This window comes from Zonotrichia leucophrys, chromosome 6 (genome assembly GCF_028769735.1).
Source record: "Zonotrichia leucophrys gambelii isolate GWCS_2022_RI chromosome 6, RI_Zleu_2.0, whole genome shotgun sequence".
NCBI classification, from domain to species: Eukaryota; Metazoa; Chordata; class Aves; order Passeriformes; family Passerellidae; genus Zonotrichia; species Zonotrichia leucophrys.
The window spans coordinates 11,163,634-11,169,166 of record NC_088176.1 but is presented as its reverse complement, the minus strand read 5'-3'; the positions used below and the strand labels follow the sequence as shown (position 1 = coordinate 11,169,166).

The window sequence follows — 5,533 nt, the reverse complement described above, 5'->3', positions numbered from 1 at the left end:
GTGGAAAGGGTATTTGTGGGCCTTAGAGCAGTTGCTTTTATTTTGCTCCTATCTCTTTGATTTCAGAGAGCTTTTGCATGTAATGAATTTCACCAGACAGGGGCTGTACGGCCTGTGTCTCAAGCAGTTAGGGTGAAATAAAGATGATCAGGTGATGGTAATGCCTTGGTAGATGCTACAGGTAAGTGGAAAAGCCTTGAGTGTCCACACTGATAAGGGGTCTGTCACATCAGGGAATAAGAAAAAGTGCAATATTCCTGGAAGTGCTTTAAATTGCATTTTCCTTCTAACCTACTTTTCCTGCTGTTTTAAAGGTTTGCTTGGTGATGACAAAGGTGAAATTAAGAGTGACTGATAAGAAATCTAGCTTAGGAAAATTAAGCCTAGCTTGTCCTGGTGGCTCTGAGAAATAATGCTCAATTTACTATAACTCTTCATTCATATTTATTTAGTCCTGTTGCTATAAGTCTTGGTACTCTGAGCATTATCTGTAGGAACCTGTCAAAGATTGCAAATTATCCTCTGTCAAAAAAAAAAAGCCTATTATAGTAGAAAGAGTTCTCTGACTTTAACCACTGCAATCACTTTAAAATGGGATTATTGGTGGTGCAGGAATGTTTTTTGAGCCTGATCTTGTATCAGTTATGACTGCGATAAGCTGTTCTAGGATCTTGTCTGACATGAGTGTCCAGCTGTTTTCTTGCCTTCCCAACACTCAGAAGTGCAAGCTTCCAAACCATTCCAGCTGCTGCCCACAGCTCAAATTCATTCCACAGGACTCCAGATACTTTCACAAGATATTTTACCTCCTGCACTGGAAACCAATTGCATCCCACATCCCCTTTTCTCTTGAATATGAGAGAGAGATGCCCTTCTAGAATGTCTTGCAAGGCATGGCCAATTTCTCACAATCCTTTGAGGTGCTTCCTGACACCTGAAGAAATTAAACACCCAAGTTAGACACTAAAGAGAGGCAGGACAAGTTTAGGTCTTTGGTTCCAGCTCCACTACACTGTGAGCCACCTCTCAGGGCTGCTGCTGATTCCAGCTGCTGGTTTGTGCTGAAGGTCAATAGAAAGTGTTTGTGGGAACACGGCACAATTCCAGTTTCTTTATTTTTTGCAAGGGAAAAATAAGGAAAAGTAGTAGGCATCACTAAATAGCAGTGACTCGTGCTGGAGAACTGGATGAGAAACAAGTCCCGTGTGCATGGGATAGTCCCAGACAAAACTGTAGGTTCAAGTCTGTAGCTTCCTGAATACTGACAAGATTTCATCAAAGCACAGGAAATGCATCCTAAGGATAAAATATAAACAGGATAAGATTTCTAAGATATTGCATACTAAATCCCACCAACCAGAAAAAGAACCAATAGTTGTTTCCATTTCCTTGCCTTCTCCCTGCATAGCTCCCAGCTCCTGCTGGGTTCAGCAACTTCCTCTGTGTCTTGAACACAGGAATTTAGGTTCTCTAGAGCTTTTGATTCACTTTTAAATTCTAATCCCAGGAAGCATAATTTTGTACATCACTTCCATTAAACAAACTGGGCTACAATTCACACAAGACTTTCCAGTTCTAAGTAGTTAAATTGATGGCTTCAGATAGTTTATAGACTATAACATGGGGTTAGATAGAAACTCAACACCTGCATTTACGTAATTACTTTTTAATTATACTAGACTTTTTCAGGAAGAATATTCCAAATATGTGTATGTCTTTAAACAGTCTTAAAATAACCCCAGCTAAATGATCTTTCAGGGATATACAGAGAAATTTTTAAAAATCCAAAACTATTCAATGGGGTTTTTGTATAGTTTGCTTTGATTTTAAACTTTCAGGTAATGCTGGATAGGAATGTTAGTAAAGGAAAGAAAACTGTGGCCACAAAGTACCTGTGTACCACAATAATGAAAGATATAGATTTGAGCAGACTAACATCCACAACATTTACATGACTTGAATAGTAGCTAGATAAGCACTATGAAATTAGAATACTTCCTTAAACAACTGCATTATATGGAAACATTCCTACTGAGGTATAAATTGGCACTGTAAAAAGAGCAGCAGGTGCTAAAGCAAATCCCACACTCATTTATTCAAGATGAAATCTTGCCAAACCACATACGTGTCAAATTTGCTGCTCCCAGTAATACTGGGAACTGTTCTATTAAGGGCTGACTTCCACAGACAGAGAAACCCTGTGTTGTTTTCCTGCAGCCAGGCACAGCCAATTGGACCTGCAGTAAAATGAGTGTTTTCCAAGCGTGCAGAGCACTGACTGTTTTTAAGCCCCATGTGGCACCAGGCACTCCTCCAGAACCAGGGAGTGTAGTAAAGCGATTATGGGATTCTGTGACTGATGGCTCCATCACATGTCTGAGATTCATGGCTCACATAGCCACGCTTCAGGGATGGGTACTGGTGTGTCTGCAGAAAATGCAAAGGAATTTGCATTTTAATGTAGCTCCACCAACAGCAGAAAAGGGTTAATGCTACTCATCTTAATTTGCAGTGTGCAAAATAAGTGCCTGAAGACAATAGCCACAGCTTGATGTTGTGTGTGCTGATTTAATATGGCATCTGAGCCTCTACTGTGGAAAAGTCCTCAGTGGTCTGGTTAAACCACATACCCTCAGGCTCCCTAACTTTTAGCTATCTGTTCACACTGAGTCCCAGCTCTCTGCTGCTCCCTTTCACTGTTTCTTCTGTTGCCTTTGGCTATCAGCTTGCTGTGTGCTCTAAAAAAGGCAGAGTTGCCTCTAAGGATATTTCAGGCTTTTCTTCTCTGCAAGATTAGACAACCTCGACTCTGTTCCTTAACTAGAGGAAAAAGGCCACCCTTTTAGCCTTTCCATTCTTTTAAGGACTGGCATCCCCTTATTCCTCCATTTCTTTTCTCTTATTTACCATGGCCATCAGTGTAATACTTTAAGTGCTCTCTTTTCAGAATACCAAGGTTTTAAGACCACGCATCTAGATTCTAAAATAAGATTTCACCCTTGGGTTTTAGTGGCTAGCTTCTCTCCCTTGCCAAAATCCTCCTGCAGCTTTCCTGAGGAAATGGTTCCTGTTCTGGAGTGCTTGTTCATTGGGTTCTGCAGCTTCCTTTCAGACAAATGAAAGAGACACCAGAAGCTTTGGTGGGTGAAGGATTTTGTCATAAGCAAGCCATGGTTATAGAAGCCATATTTCTGTTTTCTCAACACAAGTAATCATGAGAGTACAGCTGTCTTCGACATAAGTCATAACACTTAAAGTTATATAGATTATAGACATTAAGAATGTCCCTGAAGTTGCCCATGACCTCATCTTAGAGAGAGGAACATATCTACTGTTTTTTCATAGGGTAGATTCTAACATATTGCAATATTTCTCTGACTTGTTCAGTCTTAATAAAAAAAACCAAAACAAAACTGGAGAAGAACAGGGAACTAGTTATCAGCTCACAATCAAGAATGTGTACTATACAGTTCTTTTGCGTACTATACTGTTCTTTTCTCCCTCCACATCTTGAAATCAACAAAATTTGGTTGGAAAATGCTGTTAGCAGAGACAAGCCCTGAGCACAAGAGAAGCCAAAGAAAAGATTCCAGCACCATTCCCCTTCCACTGTTCAGATGACTAAGAAAAAGATTTTTAAAGCAAAATGCTTTTTTCTTTAGGCTAATTTACATAAGCAAAAATACTAGACCTTTGAAACCACACAGAAAAACTTTAAAGTGAATGAGTTTTTGCCAGACCAGGGAAAAGAAGCCTGGTTCCTGCTGTTGCAAGTGGGAAAACTCTAGAAACTGTCTCATTATGTTATCAATATTGATCCTGGAACCAGTTAGGATTCTCCCTCTGCTAGTCCTTCTGAGAGGCTTTTCCAGAGCTCTTTTCTGCTGGTTAGCAGTTTTCTCCCATTTATGAGCCTAAATTATTATCTTTATTTTGCCTTTGCTTTGCTCCTACCCGTTTTACTCCTCTGTTTCACAGCTTCTTCCAAATAAAACCACCATCCTGGATCTTTGTCAACTGGCAATTTGAGACAGATTTCATTTCAGGCCTGGTCTAGGGCCCATTTAAGTCAACAGGAGCCTCTGTTGAGTTCAGTGTGCTTTCCAAGTGGGCCTTTATAGGCCATCCCTGTAGTCAGCTGGATATGAGTTCTATGCTGATAAACCACTGTGCCTGACAAAATTATCCTGCAACTTACACACTGCAGAATCCTTCATTTATCAGCTTTTGTTGGCCAGTTGAGGAAGGGAAGGCAGGGAGGCAGAATATCCAACATTTCAATAAGAAGTGGGATATCACAGACAAAAAAAAAAGGGCAGAAAATTCAGTGGAACACTTTTTTATAAAATCATTATGGTGACATTACCTCTGGAATTATTTTACTGCCACTTGTCTTCATTTCATTCCTCTGGTCACTTGGGCACTGCACAAAACCAACATTCCTGGAAAGACAAACACACAAATGTTCTTTTCATATTACCCAACATACTTTTTATCACCTGTAAGAGGGAAACCCTCTAATTCTCCCAATATCACATTACCATCAATTTAATTAACTATTTCAAAAATGTAGAGCTCTTTGGTTGCTACCAAATACATAAGGGGTCCCACATTCTGGCTTTTTAGAGTTTTTCTCAAGTGTCACTGAACAAAGCTCTATTTTACAGTTGTAAAGCAATCATTTGACTTGTAGTGCTAAACCCACTTCACATTAAGAGGTCAAAACAGCACACTTTTACAAGTAACAAAGCTGTTGTCAATGGATTGTTTGACCAGTATGACAGAATGTAGAAACTTAAGGGATGATTTATGGAGATAAAGTAGTCACATGAAGCAGCAAATGGTAACTGCAAAACTAACTTGAGACAAAAGTAGCTTGAGACACAAACAAGCTACAGGGAAAAGACTGGCTCAGTTCAGGATTTAATGTGGTCTAAACCCAGCACAACAGAAGGGAAAGTAGGAATGGTGTGAGCTGGAACATCACAGCGGTAAGTCCCAGCAACTCCAAGCATATAAAATCCCCACTAACCCAAAAATTCCTCAGCAGTCTTCCCTGAAGAGTTAGGTTTGTTTGTTCCCTTCCTCTGTAACTCCATACTCAGTTAAGGAGTTGATTTAACTATTTAAATGTTTGCAATCATTAACCTTTCAATAAAAACACAGCTTCAGCTTATTAAGCTCATTAGCCTGTAACAAATGAAGCTTTTGAACATGCCAAGGAGGAAAATATAACTGGATTCAGAAAGCAATTAGATGCATTTGGAGAGGATGATAGGTCTCTTGAGGACTGTTCAGCACAGAGATGTAGCTGCAGTCTCTGATTCAGGAGGTCCCTGGGCTGCAGGGTGGTTGGTTATATCAAGGGAACACCACATTAGTTTTTCTGGCTTTTTCTCTGTTACTCTGTGGCCTCTGGGTCAGGTAGTTCTTTGATCTACAGCTTTCTTATGTACTATTAATGCATGGCCAACAGCCATACACAGTGTCAAACTAGCCAAAAGAAAGTAGGAGAAAGGTTTGGTTTTCACCT

General features: G+C 39.9%; 1 long non-coding RNA gene across 1 annotated transcript; it reads right to left on the bottom strand.

Annotated features, from left to right (window-relative positions):
* Positions 1 to 957: 957 nt before the first annotated feature.
* On the bottom strand, positions 958 to 5,102 carry LOC135449765 (uncharacterized). The gene is made up of 3 exons (XR_010440829.1): positions 5,033 to 5,102; positions 4,367 to 4,442; positions 958 to 1,296 (listed from the first exon to the last, which is right to left on the bottom strand). It is a non-coding gene; the product is annotated as an uncharacterized LOC135449765 (long non-coding RNA).
* Positions 5,103 to 5,533: the final 431 nt, after the last annotated feature.